Genomic DNA, 27,072 nt, shown 5'->3' on the forward strand with positions numbered 1-27,072 from the left:
GCAACAGTCCTTCTACAACCCAGTCTCAAACCACTGCTCTCTGCAACGATCCTTCTGCACCCCAGTCTCCAAACTCTGCTCTCGGTAACACTCCTTCAGCACCCCAGTCTCCACCCTCTGATCTCTGTAAAAATCATTTTGGACCTCAGTCTCTAACCTCTGCTCTCTACAACAGTCTTTCTACTCCTAAGTCTCCAACCTCTACTCTCTGTAAAAGTCCTTCTGAACCTCAGTCTCCAAAATCTGCTCTCTGAAAGATCCTTCTGCAACCCATTCTTAAAACTCTGCTCTCTGTAACAGTCCTTCTGCACCCCAGTGTCCAACATCTGCTCTATGCAACGATCCTTATTCTCCCCAGGTTCCAACTTCTGCTCTCTGCAATGGTCCTTCTGCACCCCAGTTTCCGACCGCTGCTCTTTGTAACAGTCCTTCTGCACCTAAGTCTCCAAATTCTGATCTCTGCAATAGTCCTTCTGCACCCCAGTCTCCAACCTCTGCTCTCGTTAACAGTTTTTCTGCACCCCAATCTCCAAACTTTGCTCTCTGTTGAACTCCTTCTGCACCCCAGTCTCCACCCTCTGATCTCTCTAACAATTCTTTTGGACCTCAGTCTCCAACCTCTGCTCTCTGAAACAGTCCTTCTGCACCTCAGTCTCCAAATTTTGTTCTCTGTAAAATCCATCTGAACCCCAGTCTCCAAAGTCTGCTGTCTGCAACAGTCCTATTGGAACAGAGACTCAAACCTCTGCTCTCTTTACCAGTCCTTCAGCACCCCAGTCTCCAAACTCTGCTCTCTGTAACAGTCTTTCTGCACCTCAGTCTCCAACACCTGCTCTCTGCAACAGTCCTTCTGCACCCAAGTCTCCAACCTCTGCTCTCGGTAACAGTTTTTCTGCACCCAAATCTCCAAACTCTTCTCTCAGTAACACTCCTTCTGCACCCCAGTCTCCACCCTCTGATCTCTGTAACAATCATTCTGGAGCTCAGTCTCCAAAATCTGCACTCTACAACAGTCCTTCTTCTCCTAAGTCTCGAACCTCTACTCTCTGTAAAAGTCCTTCTGCACCTCAGTCTCCAAAATCTGCTCTCTGAAAGATCCTTCTGCAACCCATTCTTAAAACTCTGCTCTCTGTAACAGTCCTTCTGTACCACAGTGTCCAACATCTGCTCTGTGCAACGATCCTTATTCTCCCCAGGTTCCAACTTCTGCTCCCTGCAACGGTCCTTCTGCACCCCAGTTTCCGACCGCTGATCTTTGTAATAGTCCTTCTGCACCTAAGTCTCCAAACACTGCTCTCTGCAACAGTCCTTTTGCACTCCAGTCTCCAACATCTGCTCTCTATACCAGTTCTTCTGCACACCAATCTCCAAACTCTGCTCTCTGTTACACTCCTTCTGCACCCCAGTCTCCACCCTCTGATCTCTGTAACAATCCTTCTGGACCTCAGTCTCCAACCTCTGCTCTCTACAACAGTCCTTCTGCTCCTAAGTCACCAACCTCTACTCTCTATAAAAGTCCTTCTGCACCTCAGTCTCCAAAACCTGCTCTCAGTAAGATCCTGCTGCAACCCATTCTTAAAACTCTGCTCTCTGTAACAGTCTTCCTGCACCCCAGTCTCCAAACTCTGCTCTCTGTAACAGGCCTTCTGCACCCCAGTCTTCAAACTCTGCTTTCTGTAACAGGCCTTCTGCACCCCAGTCTCCAACCTGGGCTCTCTTCAACGATCCTTCAGCACCCCAGAATCCAATATCTGATCTGTGCAACAGTCCTTCTTCACCTCAGTCTGAAAACTCTGCTCTCTGCACCAATCGTTCTGCACCCCAGTTTCCAAAGTTTTCTCTCCGTAACAAAACTTCTGAACCTCAGACTCCAAAATGCTCTCTATAAGATCCTTCTGCAACCCAGTCTCAAAACTGTGCTATATGTAACAGTGCTTCTGCACCCCAGGCTCAAAACTCTGCTCTCTGTAACAGACATTCTGCACCCCACTCTTCAAACTCTGCACTCTGTAACAGGCTTTCTGCAACCCAGTCTCCAACCTCTTCTCTCTGCAACGATTCTTCTTCACCTCAGCCTCCATCCTCTGCTCTCTGCAACAGTCCTTCTGCACCCAAGTCTCCAACCTCTGCTCTCTCTAAAAATCCTCCTGCACCTCAGTCTCCAAACTCTGCTCTCTGCAACGGTTCTTCTGCACCCCAGTCACCAACCTCTGTTCTCTGCATCAGTCCTTCTACACCTAAGTCTCCAACCTCTGCTCTCTGTAACAGTCCTTCTGTACCGCAGTCTCCAACCTCTGCTCTCTGTAACGGTCCTTCTGCACCTCAGTCTCCAACGTCAGCTTTCTGTATCAGTTCTTCTTCACCCCAGTCTCCAACCTCGGCTCTCAGTAACAGTCCTTCTGAACCCCAGTCTAAAACTTCTGCTCTCTGCAACATTTCTTCTGCACCCCAGTCTCCATCTGTGCTCTCTGTAACTGAGCTTCTGCACCCCAGTCTCCAACCTCTGCTCTCTGTAAAGTTCTTTCTGCATCACAGTCTGAAACCTCTGCTCTCCGCAACGAGCCTTCTGTCCCTCAGTCTCCAACCTCTGCTCTCTGCAATGATCTTTCTGCACCCCAGTCTCCAAACTCGGTTCTCTGTAGGAGTCCTTCTGCACTTCAGTCTCAAACCTCTGCTCTCTATAACAATCCTTCTGCACCTCAGTCTCCAAACTCTGCTCTCTGTAACAGTCCTTCTGCACTTCAGTACCCAACCTCTGCTCTCTGTATAAGTCATTCTGCACCTCAGTCTCCAAACTTCACACTCTGTAATAGTCTTTCTGCACCCCAGTCTCGAACCTCTGCGCTCTGTAACAATCCTTCTGCACCCCAGTCTCCAACCTTTGCTCTCTGTAACAGGCCTTCTGCACCCCAGTCTTCAACCTCTGCTCTCTGTAACAGGCCTCCTGCACCCCAGTCTCCAACCTGTGATCTCTGCAAAGATCCTTCAGCACCCCAGGATCCAATATCTGCTCTCTGCAACAGTCCTTCTCAAACTCAGACTTTAATCTCTTCTCTCTGTAACAGTTTTTCTAAGCCTCAGTCTGAAACCTCTGATCTCTGCAATGATCCTTCTGCACCCCAGTCTCCAAACTGTGCTACCTGTAACAATCCTTCTGCACACAAGTCTTCAACCTCTTCTATCTAGCAGGTCTTCTGCACTCAGTCTCCAATCTCTGCTCTCTGTAACAGGCTTAATGCACCCCAGTCTCTAACCTCTTCTCTCTGCAATGATCTTTCTGCACCTCAGTCTCCAACCTATTCTCTCTGCAACAGTCCTTCTGCACCCCAGTCTCCGACCTCTGCTCTTTGTAAGATCTTTCTTCACCCCGATTTCCAAACTTTACTCTCTATAACAGTCCTTCTGCACCTCAGTCTCCAACCTTTGCTCTCTGCAACGGTCTTAATGAACCCCAAAATCCAACCTCTGTTCTCTGCAATAGTTCTTCTGCACCCCAGGTTCAAAACACTTTTTTCCATATCAGTTATTCTGCACGCCAGTCTCCAAACACTGCTCTCCGTAACAGTCCTTCTGCACCCCAGTTTCCAAACTCTGCTCTCTGCAACGGTCCTTCTGCACCTCAGTCTCCACCTTCTGCTCTCTGCAACATTCCTTCTGCACCCCAGTATCCTATCTCTGCTTTTTAAAAATCCTTCATGCACCTCAGTCTCCAAACTCTGCTCTCTGCAACGGTCCTTCTGCACCCCAGTCTCCAACCTCTGTTCTCTGCATCAGTCCTTCTGCCCCACAGTCTCCAACATCTCCTCTCAGTTAAAGTCCTTCTGTACCGCAGTCTCCAAACTTTTTTCTCTGTAACGGTACTTCTGCACCCCAGTCTCCAACATCTGCTTTCTGTGTCAGTTCTTTTGCACCCCAGTTTCCAACCTCTTCTCTCTGCAAACGTCCTTCTGCACCGCAGTCTCCACCTCTGCTCTCTGCAACATTTCTTCTGAACCCCAGTCTCCATCTTTGCTCTCTGTAACTTTTTTTCTGCACCCAGGTGTTCATCCTCTGCTCTCTGTAAAGATCGTTCGGCACCACAGTCTCAAACCTCTGCTCTCTGCAAGCATCCTTCTGTATCTCAGTCTCCAAATTCTGCTCTCTGCTATGATCCTTCTGAACCCGAGTCTCCAACTTCTGCTCTCTGTAACTGGCCTCCTGCACCCCAGTCTCCATCCTCTTGTCTCTGCAATGACCCTTTGCACCTCAGTCTCCAACATCTGCACTCTGCAATATTTCTTCTGCACCCCAGTCTCCAAACAGTTTTCTTTGCAATAGTTCTTCTACACCCTAGTCTCCAAACTCTGCTCTCCGTAACAGTCCTTCTGTACCATAGTCTCCAAACTCTGTTCTCAGTAAGGGTCCTTCTGCACCCCAGTCTCCAACCTCTGCTCTCTATAACAGTCTTTCTGCACCTCAGTCTCCAACCTCTGCTCTCTACAACCCTCCTTCTTCACCCCAGTCTCAAAGGTCTGCTCTCTGCAACAGTCTTTCTACACCCAAGTCTCCAACCTCTACTCTCTGCAACGATCCTTCTGCACCCCAGTCTCCAACGTCTGCTCTCTGCAAGAGTCTTTCTGCACCCCAGTCTCCAACATCTGGTTTCTATAAGATCCTTCTACACCCCAGTTTTCGAACTGTACTCTCTGTGAAATTTCTTCTGCACCTCAGTCTCCAGGCTCTACTCTCTGTAACAGTCCTTCTGTACCGCCGTCTCCAAACTCTGCTCTCTGCAACAGTCTTTCTGCACCCCAGTCTCCAACCTCTGTTCTCTGCAACATTTCTTCTTCAAACCAGTCTCCAAAATGTGCTCTCTCTAACTGTCCTTCTGAACCCCAGTCTCCAACCTTTGCTCTTAGTAACAATCCTTCTGCATCTCAGTCTCATACTTCTGCTCTCTGTAACAGGACTTCTGCAACCCAGTCTCCAAACTCTGCTCTCTGTAACAGTTCTTCTGCACCCCAATCTCCAAACTCTGCTCTCTGTAACAGTCCTTCTGCACCTCAGTCTCCAAACTCAGCTCTCTGTAACTATCCTTCAGCACCTCAGTCTCCAAACTCTGCTCTCTGTAACAGGCCTTCTCCACCCCAATCTCCAAACTCTGCTCTCTGTAACAGTCCTTCTGCACCTCAGTCTCCAAACTCAGCTCTCTGTAACATTTATTCTGCACCTCAGTCTCCCACCTCTCCTCTCTGCAACGGTCCTTCTGCACCCCAGTCTCCAAACACTACTATCTGCAACAGTTCATCTACACCCCAATCTCCAACCTCTACTCTCTGCAATAGTCCTACTGCACCCCAGTCTCCAACATCTGATCTCTGAAACAGTTCTTCTCCACCCCAGTCTCCAACCTCTGCTCTCTGTAAAAGTCCTTCTGTACTGCAGTTTCCAAACACTTCTCTCTTTAAAGGTCCTTCTGCACCCTAGTCTCAAACCTCTGCTTTCTGTATCAGTCCTTCTGCAATCAAGTCTCAAAGCTCTGCTCTCTGTAACAGTCCTTCTGCACCTCAGTCTCCAAATTCTGCTCTCTGCAACAGTCCTTCTGCACCCCAATCTCCAACCTCTTCTCTCTGCAAGAGTCCTTCTACACCTAAGTCTCCAACCTCTTCTCTCTGAAACAGTCCTTCTGCAACTCAGTCTCCAAACCCTGCTCTTGGCAACTGTCTTTCTGAACCTCAGTCTACTACATCTACTCTCTGTAACAGTCCTTCTGCACCTCAGTCTCCAACCTCTTCTCTGTGTAAGATCCTTCTGAAAACCAGTCTCTATACTCTGCTTTCTGTAACAGTCTTTCTGCACCCCAGTCTCCCAACTCTAATCTGTGTAACAGGCCGTTTGAACCCAAGTCTCCAAACTCTTCTATCTGTAACAGTTCTTCGGCACCCCAGTCTCCACACTCTGCTCTCTGCAACGATCCTTCTGCACCCAAGGCTCCAAACTCTGCTTTCTGTATCAGTCTGTCTAAACCCCAGTCTTCAACTTCTGTTCTCTATCGATCCTTCTGCACCTCAGTCTCCAACCTGTGTTCTATGTAAGAGTCGTTCTGCACCCCAGACTCTAACCTCTGCTCTCGGTAACATTCATATACCACAGTCTCCAAACTCTTCTCTCTGTAACGGTCCTTCTGCACCCCAATTTTCAAACACTGCTTCCTGTAACAGTCCTTCTGCACCTGAGTCTCCAACCTCTGCTCTCTGTAACAGTCCTTCTGCACTTCAGTCTGAAACCTCTGGTCTCTGCACGATTCTTCTGAACCCCAGTCTCCAACCTCTGCTCTCTGCAACAGTCCTTGTGCACCCTAGTTACTAACATCTGCTCTTTGCAACAGTCCTTCTGCACCCCAGTCTCCACCTCTGCTCTCTTTAACAGTCCTTCTGTACTGCAGTGTCCAACCTCTGCTCTCTGTTACCGTATTTCTTCACCACAAACTCCAATCTCTGCTTTCTCTATCAGTTCTTCTGATCCCCAGTCTCCAAACTCTGCTCTCTGTGAGAATTCTACTGCACATCAATCTCCAAACTCTGCTCTCTGTAAGATCTTTCTGCTCCCCAGTTTCCAAACTCTGCTCTCTGTAACATTCCTTTTCCACCCCAGTTCCCAATATCTGCTCTCTGTAAGAGTCTTTCTATACCACAGTCTCCAACATCTGCACTCTGTAATAGGCCTTCTGCACCTCAGTCTTAAAAATCTGCTCATTGTTACAGTCCTTCTATACCGCAGTTTCCAAACTCTGCTCTCAGTATTGGTCTTTCTGCACCCCAATTTGCATCCTCTGATCTGTAGCAGTCCATCTGCACCTCAGTCTCCAAACTCTGCTCTCTGTAACAGTCCTTCTGCACCTCAGTGTCCAACATATGCTCTCTGTAACAGTCTTTCTGCACCTCAGTATCCAACCTCTGCTCTCTGTAAAAGTCCTTCTGCACCTCAGTATGAAACCTCTGGTCTCTGCACGATTCTTCTGCACCCCAGTTTCCAACCACTACTCTCTGTAACAGTCCTCCTGCACCTCAGTCTCCAACCTCTGCTCTCTGTAAGATCCTTCTGCAACCAAGTTTTTAAACTCTGCACTCTGTCTCAGTCCTTCTGCACAACAGTCTCCAACCTCTGATCTCTGTAACAGTACCTCTGAAACCCAGTCTCCAACCTCGGCTCACTGTAACAGGCCTTCTGCACCCCAGTCTCCATCCTTTTCTCTCTGCAACGATTCTTCTCAACATCAGTCTCCAAACTCTGCTCTCTGCAACAGTCCTTTTGCACCAGAGTCTCCAACCTCTTCTCTCTGTAAGAACCATCTGCATCCCAGTCTTCAACCTCTGCTCTCTGCAACAGTCCTTCTGAATCACAGTCTCCAAACTCTCCTCTCTGCAATGATCCTTCTGGACCCCAGTCTCCAATGTCTGATCTCTGCAACAGTCCTTCTGCACCAGAGTCTCCAACATCTGATCTCTGTAAGATCTTTCTGCACTCCAGTTTCCAAACTCTGCTCTCTATAACATTCCTTCTCCACCCCAGGCTCGAACCTCTGCTTTCTGCAAGTGTCCTGGAGCACCCCAGTCTCTATCATCTGTCTTCTGCCACAGTCCTTCTGCTCCCCAGTCTCCAATATCTGCTCTCTGTAACAGTCCTTAAGTAACACAGTCTCCAACCTCTGATCTCTGTAAAGGTCCTTCTGCACCCTTGTTTCCAACCTCTTCTTTCTGTATCGATCTTTCTGAACCCCAGTCTTCAACCTCTGCTCTCTGTAACAGTCTTTCTACACCTCAGTCTCTAACCTCTGCTCTCTCTAACAGTCCTTCTGCACCTCAGTCTGAATCCTCTGCTCTCCAAGATCCTTCTGCAGCTCAGTCTGCAACCTGTGCTCTCCTTAACAGTCCTTCTGGACCCCAGTCTCCAATATCTGCTCTCTGTAACAGTCCTTCTATACCGCATTCTACAAACTTTGCTCTCTGTAATGGTCCTTCTGCACCCCAATTTCCATCCTCTGCTCTCTGTAAAAGTCCTTCTGAACCTGAGTCTCCTAACTCTGCTCTTTGTTACAGTCCTTCTACACCTCATCCTCCAAAATCTGCTCTCTGTAACAGTGTTTCTGCACCTCAGTCTGAAACCTCTGCTGTCCAAGATCCTTCTGCACGCCAGTCTCCAACCACTGCTCTCTGTAACAGTCCAAGTAAACCTCAGTCTCCAACCTCTGCTCACTGTAAGATTCTTCAGGAACCCAGTCTCCAAACTCTGCTCTCTGTAACAGTCCTTCGGCAGAACAGTCTCAAACCTCTTCTCTATATAACAGTCATTTTGCACCTCAGTCTCTAAACTCTGCTCTCTGTAACAGTATTTCTGCACCCCAGTCTCCGACCTCTGCTCTCTGCAACAGTCCGTCTGCACCCTAGTTACCAACATCTGATCTCTTCAACAGTACTTCTGCACCCCAGTCTCCAAATTCTGCTTTCTTTATCAGTCCTTCTTCACAACAGTCTCCAACCTCTGCTCTCTGTAACAGTCATTCTTCACCTCAGTCTCCAACCTCTGCTCTTTGCAAAAGTCCTTCTGCACCCCATTCTCCAACCTCTGCTCTTTGAAAAAGTCCTTCTGAACAACAGTCTCCAATATCTACTCTCTGCAACAGTCCTTCTGTAACCTATTCTCCAAACTCTGCTCTCTGCAACAGTTTTTCTGCACCTCAGTCTCCAACATCTGCTCTCTGTAAGATCCTTCTGAAACCCAGACTCAAAACTCTGCTCTCTGTAACAGTCCTTCTGTAAAACAGTCTAAAAACTCTGCTCTCTGTAACAGGCCTTCTGCAAGCCAGTTTCCAACCTCTTCTCTCTGTAGCGGTCCTTCTGCACCCCAGTCTACAACATCTGCTCTCTGCAACAGTCCTTCTGCATCTTAGTCTGAAAAATCTGCTCTCTGCAACGATCCTTTGCACCTCAATCTCCAAACTCTGCTCTATGTAAGATCCTTCTGCAACACAGTCTTTAAAATCTGCATCCTGTAACATTCCTTCTGCACCTCAGTCTCCAACCTCTGTTCTCTGTAACAGTCCTTATACATCTCAGTGTGAAACCTCTGCTCTCTGCAAGATCCTTCTGACCCCAGTCTTCAACCACTGCTCTCTGCAACAGTCCTTCTGCACCCCATTCTTCAAACTCTGCTCTCTTTAACAGGCCTTCTGCATCCCAGTCTCAAAACTCTTCTCTCTGCAATGATCATTCTACACCCCTGTCTCCAACATCTGCTCTCTGCCACAGTCCTTCTGCACCCTAGTCTCCAACCTCTACTTTCTGAATGATCCTTCTTCACCTTAGTTTCCAACCTCTCCTCTATGTAACAGTAATTCTGAACACCAGTCTCAAAAATCTGCTCTTTGTAACAGTCCTTCTGCACACCAGTCTCCAACCTCTGTTTTTTGAAACAGTCCTTTTGCACCGCAGTCTGCAAACTCTGCTCTCTGTAACAGTCCTGCTGTACCTCAGTCTCCTAACTCTGCTCTCTGTATCAGTCCTTCTTCACCCCAGTCTCCAACTTCTGCTATTTATAACAGTCCTTCTGCACCTCTTCTCCAACCTCTGCTCTCTACAAAGCTCCTTCTGCACCCCAGTCTCCAACCTCTTCTCTTTCTAAGATAATTCTACACCCCAGTCTCCAAAATCTGCTCTCTGTAACAATCATTTTGCACCACAGTCTCCATACTCTGCTCACTTTAACAGTCCTTCTGCACCTTATTCTGAAACCACTGCTCTCGGCAATAGTCCTACTGCACCCCAGTCTCCAACCTCTCCTCTTTGCAACAGTCCTTCTGCACCCCAGTCTCCAACCTCTGCTTTCTGTATCAGTCCTTCTACACCCAAGTCTCCAACCTCTGCTCTCTGTAACAGCCCTTCTGTACCCCAGTCTCCAACCTCTGCTCTCTGCAACAGTCCTTCTGCAACCCAGTCTCCGAACACTGCACTCTGCAACATTCCTTTTCCACACCAGTCTCCAACCTCTGCTCTCTGTAACAGTCCTTCTGCACATCAGTCTCCAATCTCTGCTCTTTGTAAGCGTCCTTCTGCACCCCATTCTCCAACCTTTGCTTTCTGTATCAGTCCTTCTGCACCACAGTCTCCAAACTATACTCTCTGTATCAGTGCTTCTGCACCTCACTCTGCAACCTCTGCTCTCTGCAAAAGTCCTGCTGCACTCAAGTCTTAAAACTCTGCTCGCTGCAACAGTCCTTCTGCACCCCAGTCTCCAAAATCTGCTCTCTGCAACAGTCGTTTACCACGCAAGTCTCTAACCATTTATCTCTATAACCGTCCTTCTGTACTGCAGTCTCCAGCCTGTGTTCTCTGTAATGGTTCTTGTGCACCCTAGTCTCCAAAATCTGCTTTCTGTTTCAGTCCTTCTGCACCCCGTCTCTAAACTCTGCTCTCTGTAACAGTCCTTCTGAACCTCAGACTTTAACCTCTGCTCTCTGAAACAGTCCTACTGCACCTCAATCGCCAACCTCTGCTCTCTGCAACAGTGCTTCTGCACCTCAGTGTCCGAACTCTGCTCTCTGTATAATCCTTCTGAAACCCAGTCTCCAACCTCTGCTATTTGCAATGGTCCTTCTGCACCCCAGTCTCGAAACTCTGTTCTCTACAACAATTATTCTGCACCCCAGTCTCCAACTTCTGCTCTCTGTAACAGTCCTTCTGTACCACAGTCTCCCATCTCTGTTCTCTGTGAGGGTCCTTCTGCACCCCAGTCTTCAACCGTGGTTTCAGTATCAGTACATCAGGACCACATTCTCCAAACTCTCCTCTCTGTAACAGTCGTTCCCCACCTCAGTCTCCAACCTCTGCTCTCTGAAACAGTCCTTCTTCACCCCAGTCATCAAGCTCTGCTTTCTGTATCAGTCCTTCTGCACCCCAGTCTCCCTCTTCTGCTCTCTGTAACAGTCCTTTTACACCGGAGTCTTCAAACTCTGCGTAATGTGCCAGTCATTCTGCACCTCAGTCTCCAACCTCTATTCTCTGCAGCAGTCCTTCTCCACCTTAGTGTAAATCCTCTGCTCTCTGTAACCGGACTTCTGCACCCCAGTCTCCAACCTCTGCTTTCTGTAGCAGTCCTTCTGCACCTCAGTCTGAAAACTCTGCTCTTAGCAACGATTCTTATAGATATCAGTCTCCAAGCACTGCTCTCTGTAACAGGCCTTCTGCACCCCAGTCTCCAACCTCTACTCTCCGAAACAGTCCTTCTGCACCCCAGTCTCCAACCTATGCTGTCTGTAAGATCTTTCTGAACACCTGTCTCCAAACTATGCTCTCTGTAACAGTCCTTCTGTACCGCAGTCTCCAACCTCTGTTCTCCATAAGGGTCTTTAGACACCCCAGTATCAAACCTCTGCTTTCTGTATCAGTCGTTTTCCACCAAAATCTCGAAATTCTGCCCGCTGTAACATTTCTTCTGCAACTCAGTCTGCAAACTCTGCTCTCTGCAACAGTCTTTCTGCACCTCAATCTGCAACCTCTGCTCTCTGTAAGGGTCCTTCTGCACCCGAGGATCCAACCTCTGCTTTCTGAATCAGTCCTTCTGCACCCGAGTATCCAACCTCTGCTGTCTGTAACAATCCTTCAACACCTCAGTCTCCAACCTCTGCTCTCTGCAACGGTCCATCTGAACCTCAGTCTTGAAACTCTTCTCTCTGTAACAGTCCTTCTGAACCCAAGTCTCCAACCTCTGCTCTCAGAAACAGTCCTTTGGCACCCCCAGTCTCCACCCTCTGCTCTCTGTAACGATTCTTTTGCACCCAAGACCCCAACCTCTGTTCTCTGTAACAGTCCTTCTAGACATCATTCTGAAAACTCTGCTCTCTGCAATGATCTTTCTGGACCCCAGTCTCCAAATTCTGCTCTCTGTAACAGTCCTTCAGCACCTCAGTCAACAACCTCTGCTCTCTGTAAGATCCTTCTGCCACCCAGTCTCCAAACTCTGCTCTATGTTACAGGCCATCTGCACCCAGTCTCCAAGCTCTGCTCTCTGTAACAGGCCTCCTGCACCTCAGTCTTCAACCTCTTCTCTTTGCAATGATCCTTCTGCACCACAGTCTCCAACCTCTGCTCTCTGCAACAGTCCTATTGCACCGCAGTCTCCAACGTCTGCTCTCTGTAATATCTTTCCGCACACCTGTCTGCAAACTCTGCTCTCTTTAACAGTCCTTCTATTCCGCAGTCTCCAAACTCTATATTCTGTAATGGTCCTTCTGCACCCCATTCTCCAAACTCTGCTTTCTGTATCCGTCGTTCTACACCCCAGGCTTCTACCTCTGCTCTCTGTAACAGTCCTTCTGCATCCCAGTCTCCAACCTCTGCTCTCTGCAACACTCCTTCTGCACCCCAGTCTCCAAACACTGCACTCTGCACAGTCATTCTGCACCCCAGTCTCCAACATCTGCTCTTTGCAACAGTCCTTCTCCACCTCAGTCTCCAAACTTTGCTCTCTGTAAAATCCTTCTGCACCCCAGTCTCTAAAGTCTTCTCTCTGAAAAAAATCTTTCGCAAAAAATCTCTGCAACCTCCGCTCTCTGCAACAGTCCGTCTGCACCCCAGTCTTCAAAATCTGTTCTCTACAACAGTATTTTTCAACCCCAGTCTCCAAACTCGTCTCTCTGTAACCGTCCTTCTGTACTTCAGTCTGAAACCTCTGCTCTCTGTAACGGTTTTTTTGCACCCCAGTCTCCAAACTCTGCTTTCTGTATCAGTCCTTCTGCACTGCGGTCTCTAAACTCTGCTCTCTTTAACCGTCCTTCTGCAACAGATTTTCTGCACCTCAGTGGTCAAACTCTCCTTTTTGTAGGATCCTTCTGAAACCCAGTCTCCAACCTCTGCTATCTGCAATTGTCAACCTGTACCCAAATCTCTAAACTCTGTTCTCTACAAAAGTTATTGTGCACCCCAGTCTCCAACCTCTGATCCCAGTAACAGTCCTCCTGTACCGCAGTATCCAACCTCTGTTCTCTATAAGGGTCCTTCTGCACCCCAGTCTCTAAAATCTGCTCTCTGCAAGAGACCTTCTGCACCCCAGTCTCCAACCTCTGCTCTCTGCAACATTTCTTCTTCACCCCAGTCTCAAAACTATGCTCTTTGTAACTGTCCTTCTGCACCCCACTCTCCAACCTCTGCTCTGTGTAACAGTCCTTCTGTACTGCAGTCTCCAACGTCTGCTCTCTATAAATGTCCTCTTGCACCCCAGACTCTAACGTCTGCTTTCTGTATCAGTCGTTCTGCACTCAAGTCTCAAACCTCTGCTCTCTGTAACAGTCCTTATGAACCTCAGTCTTCAAATTCTGCTCTCTGCAACAGTCCTTCTGCACCCCAATCTACAACCTGTGCTCTCTGCAACAGTCCTTCTACACCCAAGTCTCCAACCTCTGCTCTTCAACAGTCCTTCTGCACCTCAGTCTCCAAACTCTGCTCTCTGCATTGGTCATCTGCACCTCAGTCTCCAACCTCTACTCTCTGTAAACGTCCTCTTGCACCTCAGTCTGGAATATTTGCTGTCTGTAAGATCCTTCTGAAATCCATTCCCCAAACTCTGCTCTCTGTAACAGTCCTACTACACCCCTTCGCCAAATTCTACTCTCTGTAACAGGCCTTCTGCACCCCAGTCTACAACCTCTGCTCTCTGGTACGATCCTTCTGTACCCAAGTGTCCAACCTCTCCTCTCAGCAACAGTCTTTCTGAACGCCAGTCTTCAACATCGGCTCTCGGCGTTTGTCCTTCTGCACCTCAGTCTGAAAACTCTGCTCTCTTCCACGATCCTTCTGCACCCCAGTCTTCAACCTCTGTTCTCTGCAACAGTCCCTCTGCATCCCAGTCTCCAACATCTGGTCTCTGTAACAGTCTTTCTGCACCTAAGTCTCCAAATTCTTCTCCCTGCAACAGTCCTTCTGCAACCCAGTCTTCAATCTCTGCTGTCTGCAACAATCATTCTGCACCCCAGGATCCTCTGCTCTCCAAGATCCTTCTGCAGCTCAGTCTGCAACCTGTGCTCTCCTTAACAGTCCTTCTGGACCCCAGTCTCCAACATCTGCTCTCTTAAACAGTCCTTCGACACCCCAGTCTCCAAACTCTGCTCTCTGTAACAGTCTTCTACACCCCAGTCTCCATACTCTGCTCGCACCAACGATCCTTGAGCAACCCAGTCTCCAACCTCTGGTCTCTACATCAGTTCTTTTGCATCCCAGTCTTCAACCTCTAATCCTGTAACCGTCCTTCTCTACCGTAGTCTCAAACTGCTGTTCTCCGTAAGGGTCCTTATGCACCCCAGTATCCAACCTCTGCTTCCTGTATCTGCCGTTTTGCACCACAGTCTCAAAACTCTTCCCTCTGTAACAGTCCTTCTGCAAGTCAGTCTGCAACCTCTGCTCTCTGCAACAGTCCTACTGCACCCCAGTCTTTATCCTCTGCTCTCTGCAACAGTCATTTTGCACCCCAGTCTCCAACCTCTGCTCTCTATAACAGTCTTTCTGTACTGCATTCTTCAACATCTGCTCTCTGTTAGGGTACTTCTATACCCGAGTCTCCAAACTCTGCTTTCTATATCAGTCCTTCTGCACCCCAGTCTCCAACCTGTGCTCTGTGTAAGTGGCCCTCTGCACCTTAGTCTCCAACCTTTGCTCTCTGCTACAGTCCTTTTAGACCCCAGTCTCCAACCTCTGCTCTCTCTAACAAGGCTTCTGCACCTTCGTCTACAACCTCTGCTCTCTGCAATGGTCCTTCTGCACCTGAGTCTCCAACCGCTACTCTCTGTTACAGTTCTTCTACACCTCAGTCTCCAAACTCTGTTCTATATAAGTTCCTTCTGCAACCCAGTCTCCACACTCTGCTCTCTGTAAAAGAACTTCTGCACCCCAGTTTCCAAACTCTGCTCTCTGTATAAGTCCTTCTGCACCCCAGTCTCCAACCTCTGCTCTCTGCAATGATCCCTCTGCACCCCAGTCTCCAACGTCTGCTAGCTGCAACAGTCTTTGTGCACCCCAATCTCCAACATCTGCTCTCTGCAACAGTTCTTCTGTACCTCAGTGTGAAAACTCTGCTCTCTGCAATAATCCTTCTGCACCCGAGTCTCCAACCTCTGCTCTCTGTAACAGTTCTTCTGTACCTCAGTCTCCAACTTCTGATCTCTATCAGTTCTGCACCCTTGTCTCCCAAATCTGCTCTCTGTAACAGTCCTTCTTCACCTAAGTCTTCAACCTCTGCGCTGTGTAACAGTCCTTCTGCACCCCAGTGTCCAACCTCTGCTCTCTGTAATGATCCTCCTGCATTCCAGTCTCCAGCATCTGCTCTCTGAAACAGTCCTTTTGCACCCAAGTCTCCAACATCTGATCTCTTCAACAGTCCTTCTGCACCTCAGTCCAGAAACTCTGCTGTCTCCTACAATCCTTCTGCACCCCAGTCTCCAAACTCTGCTCTCCGTAACATTTCTTTCTGCACCTCAGTCTCCAAATTCTGCTGTACATAAGATCCTTCTGCAACCCAGTCTCCAAACTCTACTCTCTCTAACAGCCCTTCTTCACCCCAGTCTCCAACCTCTGCTCTCTGTAACAGGCCTTCTGCACCCCAGTCTCGAAACTCTGCTCTCTGTATTATTCCTTCTGCACCCCAGTCGCAAACCTCTGCTCTTTGTAACAGTCCTTCTGCATCTCAGTCTTCTAGATCTGCTCTCTGCAACAGTCCTTCAGCACCCCAGATTCCAACTTCTGGTTTCTGCAACAGTCCTTCTACACCCCATTCTCCAACCTCTGGTATCTGTAACAGTCCTTCTTCACCCCAGTCTTCAAAATCTGCTCTCTGTAACAATACTTCTGTGCCTCAATCTCCAACATCTACTCTCTGTAACAGTCCCTCTGCACCTCACTCTCCAACAACTGCTCTCTGTAAGTACCTTCTGCAACCCAGACTCCAAACTCTGCCCTCTGTAACAGTCCTTCTGCATGCCTACTCCCAAATTTCCTCTCCATAACAGGCCTTCTGCACCCCAGTCTCTAAAGTCTGTTCGCTATAACAATCCTTCTGCACCTTAGTCTCCAACATCTGCTCTCTGTAACAGTCCTGCTGCACCTCGGTCTACAATCTCTGCTCTCTGTAAGATTTTTCTGCAACCTTGTCTAAAAACTCTGCTCCCTGTAACAGTCGTTCTGCACCTCAGTCTTCAACCTCTGCTCTCTCCAAGAGTCCTATTGCACCCCAGTCTCCTAAATCTGCTCTCTGCAACAGTCCTTCTGAACCCTAGTGTCCAAACTCTTCTCTCTGCAACGATCCTTCTGCACCCCAGTCTCCAACCTCTGCTCTCTGAAAGATCCTTCTCACCCCAGTTTTCAAACTCTGTTCTCTGTAATATTCCTTCTCCATGCCAGTCTCCCAACTCTGCTTTCTGCAACGGTCCTGCTGCACCCCAGTCTCCAGGCTCTGTACTCTGCAACACTCCTTATGCTCCCCAGTCTCCAAACTCTGATCTCTGTAACAGTCCTTCTGTACCACAGTCTCTAAACTTTGCTCTCTGCAGAGGTCCTTTTGCTCGCCAGTCTCCAACCTCTGCTTTCTGTGTCCGTCCATCTGAACCTCAGTCTCCAACCTCTGATCTCTGCAAAAGTCCTACTGCAACCCATTCTTCAACTTCTGCTCTCTACAACAGTCCTGCTGAAAAACAGCATCCAACATCTGCTCTCTGAAAACGTCCTTTTGTACCCTATCTCCAACCTCTGCTACCTGCAACAGTCCTTCTGTACTGCAGTCTCCAACTTCTGCTCTCTGCAACGAACCTTGTGCACCCCAGTCTTCAACATCTGCTCTCTGCAAAAGTTCTTCTGCACTTCAGTCTGAAAATTTTGCTTTCTGCAACAATCCTTCTGCACCCCAGACTTTAAAATCTGCTCTCTGTAACAGTCCTAATGCACCTTAGTCTCCAAACTCTGCTCTATGTAAGATCCTTGTGCAACACAGTCTCCAAAATTTTCTCTCTGTAACAGTCCTCCTGCACCTCAGTCTCCAACCTCTGCTCTCTGTAACAGTCGATCTACACCTCAGTCTGAAACCTCTTCTCTCTACACGATTCATCTGAACCCCAGTCTCCAACCACTGCACTCTGTAAAAGTCCTCCTGCACCTCAGTCTCTTAACTCTGCTCTCTGTAAGATCCTTCTGCCACCCAGTCTCCTAAATTTGCTTTCTATGACAGTCCTCCTGCACCCCAGTCTTCAACCTCTGCTCTTTTTAGCAGGCCTTCTGCACCCCAGTCTCCTATCTCTGCTCTCTGTAACAAACCTTCTGCACCCCAGTATCCAAACTCTTCTCTCTGCAACAATCATTCTACACCTCAGTCTCCAACATCTGCTCTCTGGAAGATCATTCTGCAACCTAGTCTCCCAACTGTGCCCTCTCTAACAGTCCTTCTGCACCCCAGTCTCCAATGTCTGTTCTCTATAACAAGACTTCTGCACCCCAGTCTCCAACCACTTCTCTCTGCAACATTCCTTCTGTGCCCCAGTCTCCAACCTGTGGTCTCTGCAACAGTGCTTCTGCAACTCAGTCTTAAAACGCTGTTCTCTGCTACGATTTTTTTGCACCTCAGTCTCCAACCTCTCCTCTCTGAAACGATCCTTCTGCCCCCCAGTCTCCAAAGTCTCCTCTCCTCAACAGTCCTTCTTTACCTCAGTCTCCAAATTCTGCTCTTGGCAACAGTTTTTCTTCACCCAAGTCTTCAGCCTCTGCTCTCTGCAACAGTCATTCTACACCCCAGTCTTCAACCTCTGCTCTGTGTAACAGTCCTTCTGCACCCCAGTCTCCAACCTCTGCTCTCTGTAACAATCCTTCTGCACCCCAGTCTCCAACCTCTGCTCTCTGTAACAGTCCTTCTGCACCGTATGTTCAAACCTCTGCTCTCTGTTACAGTCTTTCTATACTGCAGTCTCCAACCTCTGCTCTCTGTAACGGTCCCTCTGTACCCCAATTTCCAACCTCTGCTTTCTGTAACAGTCCTTCTGCACCTCAGTCACCAAACTCTGCTCTCTGTTACAGTCCTTCTGCACCTAAGTCTAAAACCTCTGGTCTCTGCACGATCCTTCTGCACCCCAGTCTCTAATCACTGCTCTCTGTAACATTCGTCCTTCACCACAGTCACCAACCACTGCTCTCTGTAAAATCCTTCTTCAACCCAGCCTCAAAACTCTGCTCTCTATAACAGTCCTTCTGCAACCCAGTTTCCAGCCTCTACTCTCTGTAGCAGGCCTTATGCACCCGAGTCTCCAAACTCTGCTCTCTGAAACAGTCCTTGTGCACGCCAGTCTGCAACCTCTGCTCTCTGTAACGGTCTTTCTGCACCCCAGTCTCACACCTCTGCTTTCTGTATCATAATTCTTCACCCCAGTTTCCAATGTCTGCTCTGTGTTACAATTCTTCTGCATCTCAGTCTCCAACCTCTGCTCTCTGAAACAGTCCTTCTGCACCCCAGTCTCCAACCTCTTCTTTCTGCAACATTCTTCTGCACCCCAGTCTCCAACCTGTGCTCTCTGTAACAGTCCTTCTGCACCGCAGTCTCCCACCTCTTCTCTCTGAAACGATCCTTCTGCAGCCCAGTCTCCACCTCTGCTCTCTTCAACGATTCTTCTGCAACTCAGTCTCCAATTTCTGCTCTCTTAAACGATCCTTCTGCACCCAATACTGCTCTGTGTAACTGTTTTTCTGAACCTCAGTCTTTAACCTCTGCTCTTTGCAACCATCATTCTGCACCCCTGTCTCCAACCTCTGCTCTCTCCAACGGTCCTTATGCACCCCAGTCTGCAACATCTGCTCAATGCAACAGTCCTTCTTCACCGCAGTCCCCAATGACTCCTCTCTTTAACACTCCTTCTGCACCCCAGTCTCCAACCTCTGTTCTCTGTAAGGTCCTTCTGAACCGAAGTTTTCAAACTCTGCTCTCTGTATCATTCTTCTCCAACCCAGTCTAAAACCTCTGCTTTCCTCAATGGTCCTGCTGCAACCCAGTCTACAACATCTGTTCTCTGCAACAGTCCTTCTACTTTCCAGTCTAAAACCTCTGCTCTCTGTAACAGTACTTTTGTACCACAGTCTCCAAACTCTGCTCTCTCTAATGGTCCTTATGCACCCCAGTCTCATACCTCTGCTTTCTGTATAAGTCATTCTGTACCACAGATTCCAACCTCTGCTTTCTGTAACACTCTTTCTGCACCTTTGTCTTCAACCTCTGAACTCTGCAACCTTACATCTACACCCCATTCTCTAACCTCTTCTCTCATTAACAGTCCTTCTGCACCCGATTCTCTAACCTCTGCTCTCTGCAACAGTCCTTCTGTACTACAGTATCCAACCTCTCCTCTCTGTAACGGTTCTTCTGCACCCAAGTCTCAACCTCTGCATTCTGTATCAGTAATTCTGCACCCCAGTCTCCAACCTTTGCTCTCTGTAACATTCTTTCTGCACCTCAGTCTCCAACCTCTGCTCTCTGCGACAGTTCTTCTGCACCCCAGTCTCCAAACTCTGCTCTTAGCAACAGTTCTTCTGAACCCCAGTCTTCAACATCTGCACTCTGAAACAGTTCTTCCATAAACCATTCTCCAACGTCTGCTCTCTATAACAGTTTTTCTGTATGGCAGTCTCCGAACTCTGCTCTCTGCAACGGTTCTTCTGAACCCTAGTCTCTAACCTCTGCTTTCTGTATCAGTCCTTCTGAACTCCAGTCTCCAAACTCTGCTCTCTGTAACAGTTATTCTGCACCTCAGTCTCCAAATTCTGCTCTCTTCAACAGTCCTTCTGCTCTCAAGTCTCCAACACCTTCACCTTGCAACAGTCCTTCTTAACCCTATTCTCCCAACTCTGCTATCTACAACAGTCCTTCTGCACCCCAGTCTCCAAACTCTTCTCCCTGTAACAATACTTCTGCACCTCTGTCTCCTCCTCTGCTCTCTGCAATGGTCCTTCTGCACCTCAGTCTCCAACCTCTACTCTCTGTAAGAGTCCTTCTGCACCTCAGTCTCAAACCTCTGCTCTCTGTAAGATCCTTCTGCAACCCAGTCTCCAAACTCTGCCTTCTGTAGCAGTCTTCTGTATCCTTTCACCAAACTCTGCTCTCTATAACAGGCCTTCTGCACCGCAGTCTCCAAACTCAGTTCTCTGTAACAGTCCTTCTGCACCCCAGTCTCAAACCTCTGCTCTCTGCAAAGATCCTTCTGCACCCCAGTCTCCAACCTCTGTAATCTCCAACAGTCTTTATGCACCTCAGTCTGAAAACTCGGTTCTCGGCAATGATCCTTCTGAACCCCAGTCTCCAAACTCTGCTCTCTGTAACAGTCTTGTTCCACTTCAGTCTCTAAACTCTGCTCTCAGTAAGATTTTTCTGCAACCGTGTCTCCAAACTCTGCTCTCTGTAACAGTCCTTCTGCACCCCAACCTCTGCTCTCTGCCACGGTCTTTCTAAACACCAGTTTCCAACCTCTGGTCTCTGAAACAGTCCTTCTGCACCCCAGTATCCAAATTCTGTTCTCTTTAACAATCCTTCTGCACCTCAGTTCCCAAACTGAGACCTCTGCATTGGTTCTACAGCACCCCAGTCTCTAGCCTCTGCTCTCTGCAACGATCCTTCTGCAACCCAGTCTCCAACATCTGCTCTCTGCAACGGTCCTTGTGTACATCAGTCTGAAAACTCTGATCTCTGCAAGGATCCTTGTACACCACAGTCTCTAAACTCTGCTTTCTGTAAAAGTTCTTCTGCAACTCAGTCTCTAACCTCTGCTCTCTGTAACAGTTTTTCTGAACCCCAGTCTCCAACCTCTGCTCTCTGTAAGATCCTTCTACACACCAGTTTCAAAACTCTGCTCTCTGTAACATTCCTTCTCCATCCCAGTCTCCAAACTCTGCTCTCTGCAAAGGTCCTTCTGCACCTCAGTCTCCAAACTCTGCTCTCTGAAACAGTCCTTCTTCACTCCAGTCTTCAACCTCTGCACTGTGTAACAGTCCTTCTGCATCCCAGTCTCCAAACTCTGCTCTCTGTAACAGCACTTCTGTACCCAGTCTCCAACCTCTGCTCTCTTTAACAGGCCTTCGGCACCCCAGTCTTTAAACTCTGCTCTCTGTATCAGTCCTTCTGCACCCCAGTCTCCAAAGTCTGCTCTCTGTAACAGTCTTTCTTTATCTGAGTCTTCTACCTCTGCTCTCTGCAACTGTTCTTCTGCACACCAGTCTCCAACAACTGCACTCTGAAACAGTTCTTCTTCACTCCAGTCTCCAACCTCTGCTCTCTGTAACAGTCCTCCTGTATTGCAGTCTCCAAACTCTGCTCTCTGTAACAGTCCTCCTGTATTGCAGTCTCCAAACTCTGCTCTCTGTAATGGTCCTTCTGCACCTCAGTCTCCAACCTGTTTTCTGTATCAGTCCTTCAGTCTCTAACCTCTGCGATCTGCAACAGTCTTTCTGCACCTCTGTCCAAATTCTACTCTTTTCAAAAGTTCTTGTGCACCCAAGTGTCCAACACCTGCTCCCTGCAATAGTCCTTCTTCACCCCAGTTTTCAAACTCTGCTATCTGCAACATTTCTTCTGAACCCAAGACTCCAAACTCTGCTCTCTGTAACTGTCCTTCTGCACCTCAGTCTCCAAATTCTGCTCTCTGCAACAGTCCTTCTGCACCCAAGTTTCCAAACTCTGCTTTCTGCAACAGTCCTTCTACACCCCAGTCTTCAACCTCTGCTCTGTGTAACAGTCCTTCTGCACCCCAGTGTCCAAACTCTGCTCTCTGCAATAATCCATCTGAATCCCAGTTTCCAACATCTGCTGTCTGCAACAGTCCTTCTGCACCCAAGTCTCCAACATCTGCTCTCTGCAACAGTCCTTCTGCGCCTCAGTCTGGAAACTTTGCTATCTGCAATGATCCTTCTGCACCCCAGACTCCAACCAATGTGCTCTGTAAAAGTCCTTCTGCACTTCAGTCTCCAAACTCTGCTCTACGTAAGATCCTTCTGCAACCCAATCTCCAAACTCTTCCCTCTGTAACAGCCCTTTTGCACCCCAGTCTCCAAAGTCTGTTCTCTATAACAATCCTTCTGCACCCCAGTCTCCAAACTCTTCTCTCTGTGACAGTCCTTTTGAATCTCAGTCTCCTACAACTACTCTCTGCAACAGTCCTTCAGCACCCCAGTCTTCAGATTCGTGTCCCTGCAACAGTCCTTCTACACCCTAGTCTCCAACATCTAATATCTGCAAAAGTCCTTCTACACTTCAGTCTCCAAACTCTGCTCTCTGTAACAATCTTTCTGTGCCTCAGTCTTCAACCTCTATTCTCTGTAAAAGTCCTTCTGCACCTCAGTCTCCAACATCTGCTCTCTATATGATACTTCTGCAACCCAGTGTCCAAACTCTGCCCTCTGTAACAGTCCTTCCGCGCCCCTTCTCCCAACTCTCCTCTGCGTAACAGGCCTTCTGCACCCCAATCTTCAACCTCTGCTCTCTGTAACAGTCCTTCTGTACTGCAGTCTCCAACCTCTGCTCTCTGTATCGGTCCTTCTGCACCCGAATCTCCAAACTCTGCTCTCTGTAACAGTCCCTGTGCACCTCAGACTTTAACCTCTATTCTCTGCAACAGTCCTTCTGCGCCCCAATCTTCAACCTCTTGTCTTTGCAACACTCCTTCTGCACTTCAGTGTCCTAACTCTCCTCTCTGTAAGATCCTTTTGAAACCCAGTCTCCAACCTCTGCTTTTTGCAATGGTCCTTCTGCACCCCAGTCTCCAAACTCTGATCTCTACAACAGTTATTCTGCACCCCAGTCTCCAAACTCTGCTCTCTGTAACAGTCTTTCTGCACCCCAGTCTCCAAACTCTGCTCTCTGTAACAGTCTTTCTGTACCTCAGTCTTCAATCACTGCTCTCTGCAACAGTCCTTCTACACCACAGTCCCCATAATCTGCTCGGCCCAACGATCCTTCTGAACCTAAGTCTCCAACCTCTGTTCTCTACATCAGTTCTTCAGCACCCTAGTCTCCAACCTCTGCTCTCGGTAACTGTAGTCTCGAACCTCTGTTCTTTGTAAGGGTCCTTATGCACCCCAGTATCCAACCTCTGCTATCTGTATTAGTCGTTTTGCACCACAGTCTCTAAACTCTGCCCACTGTAACAGTCCTTCTGCAACTCAGTCTGAAAACTCTGCTCTCAGCAACAGTCCTTCTGCACCACAGTATCCATCCTCTGCTCTCTGCAACAGTCCTTTTGCAACCCAGTCTCCAACATTTGCTTTCTGCAACAGTCTTTCTAAACCCCAGTCTCCAACCGCTTTTCTCAGTAACAGTCTTTCTGTACTGCATTCTCCAACCACTGCTCTCTGTATGGGTACTTCTGTATCCGAGTCTCCAATCTCTGCTTTCTGTATCAGTCCTTCTGCACCCCAGTCTCTAACCTCTGCTCTCTGTAACAATCCTTCTGCACCACAGTCTCCAACCTCTACTCTCTGCAACCGTCTTTCTGCACGTGAGTCTCCAAACTCTAGTCTCTGTAACAGTGCTTATGCACCTAAATCTCCAACCTCTGTTCTTTGTAAGATCTTTCTGAAACCCAGTCTCCAAACTCTGCTCTCTGTAACATTTCTTCTGCTCCTCAGTCTCCAAACTCTGCTCTCTGTAAAAGGCCTTCTGCACCCCAGTCTCTTACCTCTGCTCTCTGCAACGATCTTTCTGCACTCTAGTCTCCAACCTCTGCTCTCTGCAACAGTTCATGTGCACCCCAATCTTCAACATATGCTCTCAGCAACAGTTTTTGTGTACATAGGCTGAAAACTCTGCTCTCTGTAATAATCCTTCTGCACCCGAGTCTCCAACCTCTGCTCTCTGTAACAGGCCTTCTGTACCTCAGTCACCAACTTCTGCTTTGTATCAGTCCTGCACCCCTGTCTCCCACATCTGCTCTCTGTAACTGTTTTTCTTCACCTCAGTCTTCAACCTCTTCTCTGTGTAACAGTCCTTCTGCATCTCAGTCTGGAAACTCTGCTGTCTGCAACGATCCTTCTGCACCCCAGTCTCCAACTACTGTTGTCTGCAATGATCTTTCTGAAACTCAGTCTCCAATCTCTACTCTCTGTAACAGTCCTTCTGCATCTCAGTCTCCAACATCTGCTCTCTGTAAAATCCTTCTGCATCCAAGTCTCTAAACTCTGCCATCTGTAACAGTCCTTCTGGAGGCCTTCTCTAAACTCTTCTCTTCATAACAGGCGTTCTGCACCCAAGTCTCCAACCTCTGCTTTCTTTAAGAGTCCTGCTGCACCTCGGTCTTCAAACTCTTCTCTCTGTAAGATCCTTCGGCAACCTTGTCTAAAAACTCTACTCTCTATAACAGTCCTTCTGCACCTCAGTCTCCAACCTCTGTTCTTTGCAACACTCCTTCTGCACTCCAGTTGCCAACCTCTGCTCTCTGTAACAGTCGTTCTGTACCGCATTCTCCAAACTCTGCTCTATGTAATTGTCCTTCTGCAACCCAGTCTCCAACCTCTGCTTTCTGTATCAGTCCTTCTGCTCCCCAGTCTACAAACTCTGCTTTCTGTAACAGTCCTTCAGAACCTCATATCCAAACTCTGCTATCTGCAACAGTCCTTATGCACACCAGTCTTTAACCTCTGCTGTCTGCAACATTCCTTCTGTAATCCAGTCTGCAACGTGTGCTCTGTGTAAGAGTCCTTCTGCAGCCAAGTCCTTCTGCAACAATTCTTCTGTATTCCAGTATCCAACCTCTTTCTCTAAAACAGTCCTTCTCCACCTCAGTCTTCAATCTCTGCTCTCTGCAAGAGTCCTTCTGCACCCCAGTCTTTAACATCTGCTCTCTAAACAATCCTTCTGCACCCCAGTCTCCAACATCTGCTCTCTGCAAAACTCATTCTGCACCCGAGTGTCCAAACTCTGCTTTAAGAACAATCCTTCTGCACCTCATTCTCTAACCTATGCTCTCTGAAAGATCCTTCTGCACCCCAGTTTCAAAAATCTGCTCTCTGTAATATTCCTTCTCCACGCCATTCTCCAACCTCTGCTTTCTGCAACGGTCCTGCTGCGCCCCAGTCTAAAACCTCTGTATTCCGCAACAGTCTTTCTGCTACCCAGTCTCCAACCTCTGCTCTCTGTAATAGTCCTTCTGTACCACAGTTTCCAAACTCTGCTCTCTGTAAAGGTCCGTTTGCACGCCAGTCTCCAAACTCTGCTTTCTTTATCTGTCCTTCTTCCCCTCAGTCTCCAACCTCTTCTCTCTGCAAAAGTCCTTCTGCACCCGATTCTCAAACTTCTGCTCTCTGCAACAGTCCTTCTGAACAACAGTCTCCAAAATATGCTCTCTGAAAAAGTCCTTGTGTACCCTAGTCTCCAACCTCTGCTCTCTGCAAAAGTCCTTCTGTACTGCAGTCTCCAACATCTGCTCTCTGCAACAGTCCTTCTGCACCTAAGTCTCAAACCTCTGCTCTCTGTAACATCCTTTTAAACCCAGTCTCAAAACTCTGTGCTCTCTAACAGTCCTTTTGCACCCCAGTCTCAGAACTCTGGTCTTTGTAACAGGCCTTCTGCACCCCAGTCTCCAAACTCTGCTCTCTGTAGCAGTCTTTCTGCACCCCATTCTCCGAATTCTGCTCTCTGTAATGATCCTTCTGCACCCCAGTCTCCAACATCTGCTCTCTGCAACAGTCCTTCTTAACCTCAGTCTGAAAATTTTGCTCTCTGCAACAATCTTTCTGCACCCCAGACTACAACATCTGCTCTCTTTAAGATCCTTCTGCAACACAGTCTCCCAACTCTGCCCTCTCTAACAGTCCTTCTGCAACCCTTTTCCAAACTCTCCTCTCTGGAACATGCCTTCTGCACCCCAGTCTCTAACCTCTGCTCTCTGTAACATTCCTGCTGCACCTAGGTCTACAATCTCTGCTCTCTCTAAGATCCTTCTGCAACCTTGTCTAAAAACTCTGCTCTCTGTAACAGTTATTCCGCATCCCAGATTCCAACCTCTGCTGTCTGTAACAGGCCTTGTGCACCTCAATCTCCAACCTCTACTCTCTGTAACAGTCTTTTTGCACCTCAGTATCCAACCACTGCTCTCCTCAACAGTCCGTCTGCACCCCTGTCTCCAACCTCTTTGTAAAATCCTTCTGCATCCCAGTTTTCAAACTCTGCTCTCTGTAACATTCCTTTTCCACCACAGTCTACAACCTCAGGATTCTGCACCGGTCCTGTGGCACCCCAGTCTTCAAACTCTGTTCTCTGCAACAGTTCTTCTGCTCCCCAGTCTCAAACCTCTGCTTTCTGTATCAGTCCTTCTGCACCACTGTTTCCAACCTCTGCTCTCTGCAACCTTACTTCTTCACCCCATTCTCTAACCTCTGCTCTCTACTACAGTTCTTCGGAACCACAGTCTACAACATCTGCTCTCTGCAACAGTCCTTCTGTACCCTAGTCTCCATACTCTGCTCTGTGTAACATTCCTTCTGTACTGCAACCTCCCACCTCTGCTCTATGTAACGGTCCTTCTGCATGCCAGTCTTCAACCTCTGCTTTTTTATTAGTAATTCTGCACCCCAGTCTCCAACATTTGCTCTCTGTAACATTATTTCTGCAACTTCGTGTCCAACTTCTGTGATCTGGGACAGTTCTTCTGCACCCCAGTCTCCAACATCTGCACTCTGAAACAGTTCTTCTCCACTCCAGTCTCAGACCTCTTCTCTCTGCTATAGTCCTCCTGTATTGCAGTCTCCAAACGCTGCTCTCTGTAACGGTCCTTCTGCACCCTAGTCTCCAAACTCTGCTTTCTGTATCATTCTTCTGCACCCCAGTCTTCAACATCTGCTATCTGCAACAGTCCTTCTGCACATAAGTCTCAAACACCTGCTCCCTGCAACAGTCCTTCTTCACCCCAGTCTCCAACATCTGCTCTGTGTAACAGTCCTTCTGCACCCCAGTGTCCACCCTCTGCTTTCTGCAATTATCGTTCTGCATCCCAGTCTCCAACATCTGCTCTCTGCGACAGTCCTTCTGCACCCAAGTCTC

Source organism: Ictidomys tridecemlineatus, unplaced genomic scaffold (genome assembly GCF_052094955.1).
Source record: "Ictidomys tridecemlineatus isolate mIctTri1 unplaced genomic scaffold, mIctTri1.hap1 Scaffold_606, whole genome shotgun sequence".
NCBI classification, from domain to species: Eukaryota; Metazoa; Chordata; class Mammalia; order Rodentia; family Sciuridae; genus Ictidomys; species Ictidomys tridecemlineatus.